General features: G+C 34.3%; 1 protein-coding gene and 1 long non-coding RNA gene across 7 annotated transcripts in view; one reads left to right on the top strand and one right to left on the bottom strand.

Moving 5' to 3' along the window:
- The window catches only part of LOC143249311 (multiple PDZ domain protein-like), a 182,131-nt gene that overhangs the window by 113,379 nt on the left and 52,764 nt on the right, over positions 1-15,988 (bottom strand). The window lies entirely within an intron of this gene.
- LOC143249314 (uncharacterized) overlaps positions 1-15,988 on the top strand; it is a 33,879-nt gene that overhangs the window by 13,086 nt on the left and 4,805 nt on the right. Inside the window, exons 3-4 of one of the 2 annotated variants that reach the window (XR_013027715.1) lie at positions 3,284-3,400; positions 6,013-13,520. This is a non-coding gene — a long non-coding RNA (uncharacterized LOC143249314). Of the gene's footprint in view, positions 1-3,283; positions 3,401-6,012; positions 13,521-15,988 lie in introns of those variants that run through there. The other variant, XR_013027716.1, reaches the window with a different exon arrangement.

The raw sequence follows: 15,988 nt of genomic DNA, 5'->3' as shown, positions 1-15,988 counted from the left end.
CGACCGGATTTCTTTATCATCGGGTACACTTCCGCTGACAACGTTCCGTCACCGAAAAACAGCCGATGTGAATGGATGTGCTCAAAGCAAACAAGCTTATGAAAATACAAAAAAGCAAAAAGAGTAAAAGCTCAGGATACCGAAAGGTTTATAAAACTCGATGAAACCGCTTCAACCTACGTGAATACAGGGACCTAAAACACACATACAATTCAGCTTACAAGCATATATGTGATATATTCTGTTTAAGTGTATTCAACATATATATATATAATACGTTGCATAAGCTTAAACACAACATATTGAACTCTATACAATGATGTTGTTGTTTTGAACTAAGCACAAAGCTACACAATGGGCTATCTGTGCTCTGCCCACCACGGGTATCGAAACCCGATTTTTAGCGTTGTAAGTCCGCAGACATACCGCTGAGCCACTGAAAGGCGTATATAATGAAATAGATAAATGTTTATATATTTGTCCTAAATTAAATTATATAGATTTTGGAAGGTTATTCGTTTATTTTAGTTCCTTTCAGTACAAAAATTTGTGGATTATTTTAGCAAAATGTTACACAATGGGCAATCTGTGCTCTGTTTGATACAGAAAACTGAACTCCGAATATTAACATTGTAAGTCCATTAATTGACTCACTGTGAGACACATAATTTACAGAAGCTTCAACTACTGTCTTTATTTCAGTTTTGTTGAAAACAACTATACTGTTGTAAAATAAAAAAACAAAAAACAAAATTACTGTGCATGTTTTAAACCAAAAACGCACAACACAGGGAAAGGCTTTAAGAAATCCAGAAACGTCAACCATCCTTAAGATCGGACACATCTACACTCACAGAACTGGAATAGGTTGGGTTTCTTCTTGTTTTAATAGAACCGTGGATGTACTACAAGACTGATAACTAAATCACATTATTTGGTTAAGTAAGAGTTGCCTCAGAGTCGCATGGCGGTTGGTGCCGTTGACTAATTAGTGTATTGGTTCGAAATTAGAGGCGAAATTCTGAAATATATCTTATTTCTTTCAACACTAACAGGTCCATTTGTAACATGAAATATTATCACTATTTAGAAGCGCAGCACTGACCACTATTTTTGTACAAGACCGGAAGGGGGATCTAAATCAAAGGATGATGGACACGCTTCCAAAGTTATGCCAAATGACTCAAAAACAAACATGGTGATGTCGCTCATAGGGTGTGTGTGTTTCTTATAGCAAAGCCACATAGGACTATCTGTTGAGCCCACCGAGGAGAATCGAACCCCTTATTTTAGCATTGTAAATCCGTAGACTTAACGCTGTGCTAGTGGGAGGCAAGACTAGAGGGAAGGCAGCTAGTTATCACTACCCACCGCCAACTCTTGGACTACTCTTCTACCAATGAATAGTTGGATAGACCGTAACATTATAACGTCCCCACGGCTGAAATGGCGAGTATATTTGGTGTGACAGGGATTCGAACCCGCGACTCTCAGATTACGAGTCGAGTGCCTTAACCACTTGGCCATGCCGGGCCGATATTCTCGTACTTCGCACACACTGTTTTCCTGATTTTATACATCGTGTTTGAACTATAATGCTATTATCTAAATTCAGTTGTTTGATATCTTCTTTTTTTTTTTTTGCTTAATGATAATTTATGAATCTTAAACAGTTTTTTTTATTTTCTAATGTTGGAAAGAATCAATAATTATTTAAAACGCATTACTTAATATTCATGCACGTATTTGAGTCGACAATGGTAACGTTAGAATATTATATATTTTTTCCATGCATTTGTGTTCCCTATCTTCGATTAAAGCTACAATGAGAAACGCTATTGTTATTACCAACGAGAACTAACACAATCCCATTAAATCCCCTCATTTTATATTGTATTATCATCAGTGCTGTTAATAAAACGATCAACTGAAGTATTCATAAACTATTGTTCAACTTATGAAGTTTTAGTTTAACTGTTTGTTGTTAAGTGCACAATGGGCTATCTGCGCTCTGCCCATTGCGGGTACTAAAACACTATTTTTAACGTTATAGACTATCAGGGTACTGCTGCACCATTGAGGGGCATAACGTTTAGTAACACAAATATACATCAACTTAATACAATTTTAAAATTGTTTTCATGTTTGTTGAAAACGTGTAAATAATGTGTTCCAGCTTACTATTGTTAATATTGTTTTATCAAAGTGAGTTCGAATGAACCTGTATGCGTGTGCGCAAAAACAAATTTAAATACACATAAAAAAATAAAGAGCCGCAAACAAGTCAATAAGATTTCGGTCAACGATTGAAATGACAATGACCTAAGTAGGTCAAGTAACAGCAATGATCTTACCTGTATTTCATTTTAACGCCGGTTTATGGGAACACTTACAGAATATTTGTACGCAAGAAAAAATTAACTCGTATCTGTAGGTGTGTGTCAGAATGGTGATTAGATTTTTTTTCCAAGCAATTTTCACTTTTATGGAACAATACACAATACTGTTTATCAAAAGTAGGTTCAAATAAAACACAGAAGACTTTTTAGTTAAATATGTTACAAATTTTACTTCCAAATATTACATTATCCATAGTCACGAAAAACATTTTAAAACAATGCATAAAAACAAATATTAAAGATAAACTACGAAAGTACTCACTTCTAGATTTTTGAAGTTAAAAATACAAAATGTTATGAGTAGTCATTTTCACGAAATTATAATTTCTTAGAATCTTCAATTAATGTATTGCTGTGGCTGTTAAAGGACAACTCGACACTGACACATTTTCGTTCAGTTTTCTCTCGCTTTACGAGCACGCTCGTTATATTTTAGCGATTAGAACTTGTATGTTTTATTTGATTCATTATTAAAAGTGAAGGTAATTACACGTGTTTTTTTGTCTTCTCCAAGTTAAACCATAGCTTCAACTCTTTGTGTGATAAAATAATTTAACCTTCTTCCAACATTGTATGTAGTTCTACTGACTAAAAGCTTTCTAGATTTAAAAGACGACGCAAACCGAAAAAAGCCCTTTATCTATGTTTCAAAATACTTAAAAATAATCACATTTAAGAGTTACACAACGTGTGTCATAGCTCTGACCAGACATACAAACAATTAAATCATTATTCTTTCTGTTGACCTGACTAAAAATATTTTTTTCTGAATAAAACATGAAAAACAAAAAGTCGTCACAAAATAAAAGTATTCATTCTTGCAAAATATCAACATATTTGTTTTTAAAACTGCCTTATTTTAACTGTATTTTATATTTTATTAGAAGCCAAAATTGTTGCACAGATGGAAGCACATTTGAATTCAGTATATAGCAACAACTGTGTTGATAGTGAGGGCTATTCTGATAAGAACTTCCTGAACTTTATCCACTTTTAATGAGGTAAGCCACATCTATTTATAGACCTTTATGCGCGCGTCTGAAAAATAAACAATGCGTGTTCACTCGACTGCATGATCCTTCAAGTTGGAGCACGCAATTTATAATTATAATTACCTGTGTCATGTCAACACTCAGTCTGTATTCGTAGATAATACTTATAATATCGTCACATTAAAGATTTATTAGGCTTCAGCTATCTCTGTATATTGTATAGTTATGTTTTCCGTTGTTCTAACTTTTTTAGTTGGTTATATGTACAAGAGTTGTGTTTCGGTATCTCTAAATTTTCAGTTGCTTTCGCGTGTGAAGGCCCGGCATGGCCTGGAGGTTAGATCACTCGACTCGTATACCGAAGATCGCGGGTTTGAATCCTCTTCATACAAAACAAGCTCGCCATTTCAGCCATTTGAGCGTTATAATATGACGGTCAATTCCACTATTCGTTGGTAAAAGAATAGTCCAAGAGTTGGCGGTGGGTGGTAATGATTAGTTAAATAAGGGGACTGCTAGCGCAGAAAGCCCTCGCGTAGCTTTACGCGAAATTCAAAAACAAAGAAAACAAGCTAATGTATGTATACATGTTACAGTTATATACGTGCATCTCAATCACCTCGTGCACGAATTTTTTTCCAAGTATATTCACAGCAAATGTGTAATACAGCTTTTTGAACTCAAGCAATAATATTAAATTCTGACTAAGAAAATTATAAAAACCAAGTACGTGGACATATCATTCAATCAGTACATGCAATTCAATCACTGAGTAGAGGGGGAGGGGTAGATTAATATAAACTGCAATGAAGAATAGTAGGCTTAATTGAAATCGACAGTAAAAGCTTTTAACAAAAAGATATCTGTGAAATCTTTTTTAGTAAGTTGGAAATGGGTAAACTACCTAGAAGTAATATTGTTCAATTGAGGAACTAACAAGAATCATTCTTTCATCTACAGAACTGTGGTATTTGTTTGTGTATTAAGCAACACTGGCAGATTTGTTACCTGTACGTCACAATGTACAATAGAGAATTAAGACAATCTCCGTGCCTTCAAATGGCAATGCAACAAGTTTGTTATTTTTTTTATTAAGCACAAAGCTTCACAAAATGTTTTCCGTGCTCTGCCAACAAGGGATATCGAAACCTAGTTTTTAAGAGTATAAGTCCGCAGACATACCACTGTGCCACTGAGGGAGAGGGGCAAACAACGGCTTTTTGAGTATATTTAGTGCAATCTACATGAATAATCCGCTTCTTTAATTTATCACCTAAGGAAATTGTAAGTGCAGAAAGAAGTTTATAAACGTTAACAATGTTAACTGAAACCTGCACAATGATAAATCTAGAAACTGTTATTAGTAAATCAACACAAAACATAGGGAGGAAGTGAGGATTTACGACGTCATAGTTGCTCACATAAATGTTATTTTCATCTATCTTGACAAACATATTTTGTTTTTAATCCAGAAACTGAGAAACAAAAATATTTGATCACATCGTGTTTTAAGGAAACTCTTGGTGAAGAATGCTGGTAAATAAATAAGTGGAATTCAATAAATCTGTTTCTTTCCGAGCAAGAAAATCCGAACACATGCTATTTATTCTCAACACGAACTCTTTCGGACGAAGAAATAACGATACTGTTGCGAAGAAAAATAAAGTTGCGATATCTTAAGTTATATGAAGATAGCCCACACTCGAATAAAGTCTTCATTTGTACGGGCAGCACGTCTTGAATGAGACTAGTCTCAGAATAGAAGTAACAAAATAACACTAGAATAGACCTCAAACAAAGTTCTCATAAATCCTAAACCCAGTCAAAACCTTCCAGTTCAAAAGGCAAAAATTCAAAGGATTTTTACAGTATAATATATTTTTCTTCAAAAAAGTTGTTTTTAAGATCACTTTTGGTACATTTGTTCCATTTACTAAGACTGGTTTGTTTTTCCGAAGTTTTACACACACACACTGCTACTTTAAACAAGCAGTTTTGAGTTTGATAATTTAATCAAAGCACGATTTTTTTTTCCATAAGAAATTTCCAACTTCTGGAACAAAAAAGTTTAGTTTATATTTACCAGAACAAATATACAGATTGGTTTAATTTGTTTTGAATTTCGCGCAAAGCTACACGAGGGCTATCTGCGCTAGCCGTCCCTAATTTAGCAGTGTAAGACTACAAGGAAGGGAACTAGTCATCACCACCCATCGCCAACTCTTGGGCTATTCTTTTACCAACGAATAGTGGGATTGACCGTCAAATTATAACGCCCCCACGGCTGAAAGGGTGAGCATGTTTGGTGCAACGAGGATTCGAACCCGCGACCCTTGGATTACGAGTCAAGTGTCTTAACCACCTGGCCATGCCGGGTCTCAAATATACAGAAAATAAACATTTTGGTGAGAGTAATAATATGTGGTGTAATGAGAAAATTTATTGAAATACTGATGGCTGTTGAATATGAAGCAACAGATGCAACTCTTTCTCGAACTAGTTTTGGAGAAGAAAGACGTCAGAATATTTCAGCTTATTAGAGATGATTGTTTAACTTTTTCCAATCTGTCAGCAGAAGTAATGGTTTTTAATCAGAATTACTGAAAAGGTCTGTCTTTCAGGTGATGAAAGAACCTATCAAGATATTTCCATTTTTACATAAAGAACTATAAAACGTTGCCATGATACTCCTGTTCTTTCGACGGAAGAATTCTATTTGTTCGTGGTTAAGCGCAAACCTACACAATGATCGTACGTGCTCAGCCCATCGAAAATCCGGTTTCTAGCGTTGTAAGGCCACAGACATACCACTGTTATACTAGGGGCACGGCGGAAGAATAAACGACGTAATTCTGCTATGACATTAAGATTGCTGCAAAAGTACTGATAAATTATGTGATGAACCAGTTCTTACAAAAAGAAATATTCAGAAATTATGTCAAGTACTTATAAAGAGAAAAACAGAAATGATATCAAGGTATACCAGTTTTTAATACAAAGTACTGCTCATTGCCAAGAGTGTACGAAGAAATTCTAACAAAATTTCCATGATCCACAGTAATAAATAATGATACTTTCTTTAGAACCTAATTCATTTAAAAGACCAGAAATAAGTATATAATCTTGTATACTTGGACACTGGTGTCTGCGGTCACTATTATCCCTATCATGATGTGAACGACCAGCTGCCTCACAATAAAAACTTGTTTCCAATCCGCTAAATGAAGACAGTGCGTGCCCCTTTGTGATAAACTGCCTAATTCTACGTTCTATGTAATAACAGGATAACTTTATTATTACGCATTTTCTCTAAAACACCCATTACTCGATAACGACTTATAAATGTTGCACCTAATTTCTATCGTATAAGATCTTATATCATCCTCTACACCCTAATACTAGATATCTTTACTACTCAATACAGGAATTGTCTAATACATATTTATGTATTACTTTTCCTAAAAACCAAAACAGGTAATATGGATTGCACAGATATACATTCTTTAATATATGCACTACTTAAATAACTAGTTGTTTTACAGCCTTGTTATAAATTACTTTTTGCTAATAAATCATTGGCTGTCTATTCAAATAATCTATGCTACAAAAACCTACTTCCAACATTATTTTTAATTTTAGGTGTAAACTGATCAACCTTTCGGTTTGATTATTTTTTTGCTTTGTGATTAAATATATATTTAGAAAAACATTATTTTTTAAATGTAATTAAAGAAAACTAAATTAATTTTGTAATACGTAACCAATCTACAATGACAACTGTTTCGTTTTTTTATTCGCATTTGCCGTATTATTGGTGCGTGATAAACTCTTATAAAAGGCGTCATGTAAAACAACAACTAAAAGTGAACCACAGAGGCCTTGTATATAGGTAAACATTTCTTTATATGTGTGTGTGTGTGTGTGCGTGTGCGCGCGCGCCTACAGAAAATTGAATGTGTTGCGTCAAAACGATTTTTAATATACAAATCAGTAAACTATGTGACTACCCCAGCTGATACCAAGTTGCAGTGGAAATGGATGTATAATAACTACAGTTGACATTGTTTAGCGTTTCGTCTTATGTTATATGATGCCACCGAAAATTAACTCTGTTTGATCAGTTATGTAACAGCCCTTTACAACACAAAATATTCATATCCCTAAGACCGTAAGGACGTGTTTAGTTTGAAATATAGAATTTGCAAGACAAGGATATCCTTTGCGCTTAAAAGCATTGAGGGGAAAAAATGTGGATCAACTTTGAAAACCAGAACCGCCCAAAAAGACACCTCAAACAAACCATATCCTCGGCATTTTGCAACAGGCGAGAATCAAAAACACAAAGACCAGGGGAAAAAAAAAAGTCATCACAAGCCACATGAAATAATAAGAACATAATGAAGAAATATTTCTAACTCAAAAATCCACACAAGACATGTATACTTAAATTCCTACCATAATTTATCCAACCAACAATGGCATACCTCAAGCAGCTGAAGAATGAAACATGCATTTGAACACGGCGCTTAAGAATTTCTATATAATTGAACTGTTGAATACTGCGAAAACACTGTTCTCATACAATAGGTGGATTGTAGAAAGCTAAAAAAAGATGGGTGTGCTTTGAGCATCAAGCCTTTTGCAATGAAAACCCCTAAAGGCTACTCTCAAGAAGTACGGCCGTTAAATATAGGATGAATTGACGTCGTGACATAGGCTGTAACAAAGTGAAGAGGTTCAATGAATGGCTGCTCGTAGTTAATATTCACGAAAGGGTCAGTGATATTTTAACTTTAACTCAAAAGTATAGAGCAATAACAATTAGCTACTTTTGGCATATCGATGTATTTATAAGCGAGTGTTATTGGTCGAATTTACATAGCTATAGGAAATCATCAGTCGTGTCATGCCAGACAAGGGTTAACCGTTGTTTGAACTATGAAAATTCTTCAAAACCTCCAAAATCAAGAAAAATCGCCGCACTTTTTAACCAAATCACCACACGTCATGTAATGAAACTCACTTTTAATTATTTATATTTGTAAGAAAAATGAATAATCACATAATCATTGCGTTTGTATCAGCCCTTCATAACAACGATCTTGTAAGACTTGCGTGCTCCCCTTGTCTGAAACGTTTTTTAAAAAACTAATTTTCATTGGTTGTTTTAAAACTTAGATTTTGACCGACTCCACTAGCTGTGTGGTCGGACTCAAAATCCTTGTTAATTTTGGTGAAAGGGCTCGCTCCTCTCGAATGTTACCATTACGAGTATAAAGAAAAAAATACAAATTTAAAAGAAAAATGAGAAGCAAGAGACATGGAAATTTTTAAATGTCTTGCAATAATAATATCAAACGTTTCAAGAATTTTACGTTAATACCAAATAAAATATAGGTATTAATATGGAAAAACAGAAAGTGAAAAAAATATTTGTTCAAAATCTTTGAAGAGGAGTAAACTCTCCACCCCCTCTGACAAGCCGTCATTGGCGAGGTTCTGAAATCGTTTTAATATACTATATTAAACCTCTGAAAAATACATTCATATGTACCTACATGTTGTTAATATTAAACACATGGTCTTTAGAGAACTGTTTCATTTTATAAAAGTTCCTATACTTGTAGATGTGATTATTGCTAGTCAACTGACAACAAATAACGGTTATATTGTTACGTATACAAAGAGCTATTAAGAGTACAACTTATCAGTGTCATGTTTACTTTCTTGAAGAAAGACTGTATATTTTACATGCTAATGGGCAGTGAAACTTATTAACAAGAAAAATTAAAGGTCAGTATTTTAATGTATCAATTACAATCGTTCCAATTAACACATACACAAACTATGTTTTGATTATATATACATACAACGAAAGTCGTTTATTGTAAAATCAAGCCAAATTGGGCTATCTGCTGTATCCATCGCGGGGAATTGAATCCCGGATTTTAGAGTCGTAAACCGGTAAACTTACCGCTATCCCACAAAGGAACCCAAGTTAGAGACAATTACTCTGAATTGTAACAAGAGTTTAAAAAGAAGTTTAAGAATGTGTGTTTGGTAGCAAAATCCACTTCTTAATAATTTTTAAAATTATATAGTATTGAATCATAATATCCGAATATTCTTTGTAAAGTTACTGACTTTGTTTAAAAGCTTAAAGGTGAGATACTAATCATCTTAAAGTTTGAATATTCCCACAGAGCAGTACATGACTGGCATATACGAAATAGCTTCGTTTTTAAAGTAAATATATGTATATAAAAACGGCTATCTTTACTGCTCAAGACTTTTTATAGTTCTCCAAACATATTCTATACTGTTACATAACCACCGTTTTACTTGCTGTATTCAATCGTGTTGTTGCTATGACAACTAGTTTCTGAACATATTTTACCACTATTATCTCTCTCACGAGTCACTGCCCAATAAGCTTTTCGTTCAATACCAACACTCATCAGTTAGGCTGGACGATGAGAAAAAAGAAAAGGAGAGATTAAAGGAAACGCTATATATGAAGTATAGTACTTTAACAGTCGCGATTTAAGCGCCAAGTTAGCTACAATTATTTTTTCACATGTTTTAATTTATCTATTGCGGCTCGAGCCTCGGCATGGCCACGTAGTTAAGGCGCTCGGTTTGCCTTTTTAGGGTCGCGGGTTCGAATCTCCGTCTCACCAAACATGCCCGCCCTTTCAGCCTTGGGGGTGTTATATGTGACGGTCAATCCCACTCTTTGTTAGTAAAACAGTAACCCAAGAGTTGGTGGTAGGTGGTGATGATTAGATTGCCTTCCCTCTAGCCTTTCACTGCTTAATTATAGACCGCTGGAGCAGATAACCTTCGTGTAACACTGCGCGATACTATAAACAAACAAAAACACACTATTATAGTTCGAAATGAGAAATTTTATATTTTACACGTCTCTAATCTCAAGCCGCAATATACAATTTTATTTTAGAGGAGGAAAGGAAAGAGATCTGAAGTTAACTTGTTTTTCATAAGTTTTTAGGCCTATTGGTTTTCCAATATTTTGCTGGCTTTAGATGTTTAAACAACGATTACAAATTAAACATTCATCGTCATGAACCCAGGAAGTTCCTCTGTCATGTTGATCTATGCACTGCACACAATCTGATACGTAAATTAACTCCTGCATGCAATTCTAGTCATAGGGACTGGAATGTGTAACGATAAAAGTTGAAACACGTCCTTCCTGATAAACAGATAATCAACACCAATATCTTATTCATTGTTATAGATTTACTGAGCTTCTAAAAATCTGAAATCAATAAAGGTAAAGAACGACAACATGGTATCAACAAAGAAGCGTATATACACTTCGGAATTACATAATATACGTATTTAGTCAATTCATGAATTAAACACTAATGGCTTAGTTTGTTTATTTTGAATTTCGCGCAAAGCTACACAAGGGCTATCTGCGACAGCTATCCCAAATTTAGCAGTGTAAGACTAGAGGGAAGGCAGCTAGTCATCACCACCCACCACCAACTCTTTTACTAACGAATAGTGGGATTGACCGTCAAATTATAACGCCCCCACGGCTGAAAGGGCAAGCATGTTTGGTGTGACTGGAATTCGAACCCGCGACCCTTGGATTACGAGTCGAGTACCTTAACCACCTGGCCATGCCGGGCTAGTAAAAATTAATGGCACGCAGTATTAGTAAACGTGATAAGCTGCAGAGGACATGCAGTTATTTTCCCTTTCTTTTTTTAATACACATGTGCTGCTATAGACCTCGAAAGTTATTTAAGTTACATACATTTGCGTTAACGTCAAAATTCAAATACAGACGTATTAATATGCGGTTAATACCACATATCAACATTTACATCATGTTTCAGACTTTGACACTCATTCCCCAGATTCTTAGAAATGAAGTTACGATCAGATTTATTCTTTATTGGAATGTATAAGAGTTAAGATATACTTAAATAAATCATAACAAATTAAATGAGCGAAAAGCAGACAAAGCTACAAAGCGAATGCTCTCCCCCTCCGTAACGAAGCGAAACACAACATTTTAAGATAAATCCTGAGCATATTTATTATTCTACAAACATGTAGTAACTGATCTGCCATCTATATGCTATCAAAAGAGAGACGAGTAGATATCTGTTAACTACAACTGTATTGATGACAAAGTTTCAGCTTACAGGCTATGTCATATGCCCAGTATTTGAAAGTGGCTATCTAGCTGATTTGGTGTGTCCCGCGCAACCTTCTAGCGTTGTAAAACAAGAGGAATGGATGTATTGTTCTTATGTTGACGGTATAAATAAAAATGTGCTTCAATGCCAGTCTTGAAAGAATGTCGATAAGGATGAGGCACTTGTCTTTTACAAGTTAGAACAAGACACGGCAACAAACACTTATGTAAACCATCCATCCTCTCCTTCTTGTCACTTCTATATACGAAATAAAAAGTAATCCAAATGCACGTGCAACCTTCTTTGATCTTACCATAGCTGGCGTTGTTTTTTTTTAACTAACTTTCGTCTTCTTTATTTGAAACATTTAACCATGAAAATAATTAAATTATAAATAAAGCACAAGAAACGCCATACTGCTAGATGACTTTGTATTAAAAAAACCCAAAAACATTACGATTAATGCTTACACGAAGACAATAACTACAATGAAATAGCACAGAACTCCGTATTGAAACTTTCTGATGTCCATGAACGATCAGTCTCAAAAAAGCATTTTAATTACATAACATCTATTTGTATATGCCTGTGCGTTTAGAATAATGCACATCACACTACTTTTTATTTCTAAAACAATATCAATGCTTGTTACACATGTGGTGATGTACCTTTATATGTTTTCGTCTTCTAACGTTACAAATGTAAACACAATGCAGAGAAACGACCAACGACGTACGGTGTGGAAACATACATGTAACACAATTTAGTTAATTGGCTGAAAGAGCATCGTTAATTATATGAATGATTAAGTCAAAAGTTACAAAAGAAAACTGCAGTTTGTTGAGCGGTATTCGACCTAATGCACAGACTAGATTCAAGACATATCCAGTCAAGAGACTACACTATAGGCAGCCACGTTTGTCTCACAATTTCAACATCATTACACATGAACTGACCTCAACGAATCGCATTAGTTTAGGTTTATTGAAGTTTTGCCAAAAAAAGTAAATAACACTTTAAAATTACACATGCGACGAACGATTTGTATAGAGGTACAGCAGTCTTGGTATTCAAGCACAATTACATAGTATGATATATATGTATATATATTTAATAAATCGTTATTTTAAACACTAAAACAACAACAATAATAACAAAACATTCCTAAAATAACAACACTAACATATGTGGTGTTTTGAGTCTGTTTTACTTCACCAAAACGCTATAGGATAGTTCGCCTGTGGAATGGGTTTGTCTTCAGATGTGGAGGTAGTAAATTTGAGTGAGTTTAAAATAAAGCTCGACAGATATATGAATTATAAGGGTTGAATTTAAATTTCTTAAATTTATTTATTTAATAATTTTAGTTTAGCTAGGAGAATGGGATAGCCAACATGGACCAACAGGTTCCTTGTTGTCCTTAAATATTATGTTATATTAATAAAACAGCTGTTTTCCCTGGTTCAAATCAACATCCACCTGTGATATTTTTTGTGACATCATATATTTGTTTACAACATGTTTTGTTTCCATAAAAACAAGTATATGTGGGAGTTTTATAGCAAGGACATATCGGGCTATCTGCTATGTCCACCGAGGAGAATCAAACCCCTGATTTTATCGTTGTATATCCATAGACTTATTGCTGACCCATAGGGGGGCTCACAACTAAAAGATTAAGAACTGAAATAAATGTTGACGGATCAGTTCTCATAATCCAAGTTACTTTTCTTGTTATGTTCAAAAACACAAGAATAATGGCATGAAAGCATTACTGAAGAAACGATATGTCTAAAAATATGTCTCTGTTTATAAAGTAACAGTAGTGATACTCCACCCCTTCTTCTAATATATTGACTAGACTCACTACCATGCCTCCTGCACATAGTAACTAAATTGTTAGTCCATTCATGAGTCCCATTAGGCAAACTGCACTAGTTTTTCTACGTTTAAAACGAGCTAACGTTTTTCATAGTTTAGTGAATAAAACTATTTTCTAAAATAAATTACGTTTACTTATATCTTGATTAAATCCTGAATGCATTGCCTTGGTTCATTTAAGCATTTTGACTTTGATATTAGAAAAAAAGCAAGACAACAAACGATAAAAAACAGCAATGCTTTTAACCACTTATTGAGTGATTATTTATCTTAATTAAAAAGTATATAATATTAAAACGAATCAAATACGATTCTACCCAAAGTGAGATTCGAACTGCTTCTTTCCAGAGAAATGAATATTCTGAGTCTATCAAGTCATTCCCTTATTTTTTACTTCCATGCACCCCTAAGGTCATTAGTTTGAACCTAGTAGCTGTGGAGAGCAACTGACCATAAGTGTATATGTGTTTTTCTCATAGTAAAGCCACATTAGGCTACCTGATGAACCCATCGAAGGAAATCAAACCCTGATTTTAGCGTTGTAAATCTGTAGACTTAGCGTTCTACTAGCTGGAAGTGACCATTAACATTATTATATGAAAATAAAAGCGAAAAACAGACACAAACACACACACACACATATATATATATATATATATACGCGACGGATGTAAACACTTCCTTTTGAGATCAATGCCATCAAGTGGAATTTTATTCCGTGCTGGTCTTTGTTTCCTGTATGTTTATCACTTTTTGAAAGATGTTTTCTTAATCTAAAATAGATACGTTGCTAGTTTCTTTTGTTTAGATCTGTTAAGAAACGTAAGAAAGTGGTGTTCCAATATTTGTAACAGTGTGACAATAACCCAAGATTGGTCAGTACAGTATACAGTTATAGAACTAACTGTTGCTCCATCCTTCTAAGTTGGCTGGAGTTACTGCCGTACTTCAAGACTAGAATATTCCAGTTGAGGAAATACCAGTCCACGTTGCACGAGAAACACTAAAACTGTGGTTCATGAATTCTATTAAGTTCGTTTATTGATGAATATATGGCAACCTGCTCTGTACGCTAACTTACGGAATACAAAATAATTACATTTTTTTCAATTATGGGCACAAAGTTTAATTCCTCAAAACCTCGGTATTTTAAGAACTACAAGCCAACGTCGGTGTTCCACACCATTAAGCACAGCAGGTGTTCTTCAGAGGTTTCAGAAATTGTTAGGAATGATTTCTCTCCTGACCAAAATGAGATCATAATTTATTAACATCATCCATTCATATGTGTGTGTGTGTGTGTGTGTGTGTATTCCAGTAAACAAAACAAAAAGGGGGCCTACGTGGCTCAAAATATTAATCAAAGAGGTTTTTCTTGTAAGTGACGACGTCACACGGTTGAACAACTGATACGCTTCCATGGGTTAATGGACTGATACTTCCATGTTGGTTTTTATACAAAACTTCTAGTGTGCTTCGAATGTTCTGGATTATTCAGATTAGTAATTGTAGCATTATAGCTTTGTTCATTTAGTCTCATATTTTAAGCTAAAATCACACACCAATCACATCGTATTTGATGGGAAGAAATGAAACGAAACATTTTATGAAGTTTTAATGCATTAGAATATACAGTAAGCAATTCATCCTGAGACCATGACATCTTTAATACGCCTATATGACAACTATATGGCTGTCTAGAAAACGTCGAAAATATTTTTTTGCATATAGTCTATGCAATGTATAAGTTATAACAGCAAATGGTTCTTTAGTGTAATATAGTGTGTGTGTGTGTTTCTTATAGCAAAGCCACACTGGGCATGTGTTGAGTCTTCAGTAGTATAATAGTGAACATATCATAAACTTGTATTTATAATTATACAACAGTGTTAATTATTTTCTGCTTATTTGAAAAATATGTATACAAAGAGTACATCCTTATGCAGCACTTGTTATATTCGATTTAGAACAGCAATAGTTGTTACACGTACACCAGCGTACACATACCTTGTTGGGCTTCCCAAGCAATTCACCTTACAAGTATAACAAGCATAAAAACGTGCTTTAATCAAATATATTTTACAGAGAAATATTCAGTAAATTCCAAGTTTATTTTTTCCCCTCTTTAGCATTTACAAGCAAGGAAGACAAAGAAGTCACGACAAAAAATTACTTTAGCTCAGTTGTGTAATGTGTTTAGTTTAGCTCAGCCCCCCAGTGGCTCAGCGGCATGTCTGCGGACTTACAACGCTAAAAACCGGGTTTCGATACCTGTGACGGGCAGAGCACAGATAGCCATTGTGTAGCTTTGTGCTTAATTCAAAACAACAACAGTTTAGCTCAGTTGTGTAATGTGTTTATGTTTTTTATAATTTATTAATAGTCCTCCTACCTAACTATCCATCCCGAATAAAATAAATTCACAAAACTCTTAGAACTTAAAAACTCATTCGTAACTTTAAGAGAACACATTTCGTTAATATAATTCACAATGTACATTTAGCCTAAAGTCATGATATACTGAACAAAGTATACTAAG

The sequence above is a fragment of the Tachypleus tridentatus genome, chromosome 4, assembly GCF_004210375.1.
Source record: "Tachypleus tridentatus isolate NWPU-2018 chromosome 4, ASM421037v1, whole genome shotgun sequence".
Taxonomy (NCBI): domain Eukaryota; kingdom Metazoa; phylum Arthropoda; class Merostomata; order Xiphosura; family Limulidae; genus Tachypleus; species Tachypleus tridentatus.
Note: the sequence above shows the minus strand (reverse complement) of the source record. Positions and strands in the feature narration are given on the sequence as shown.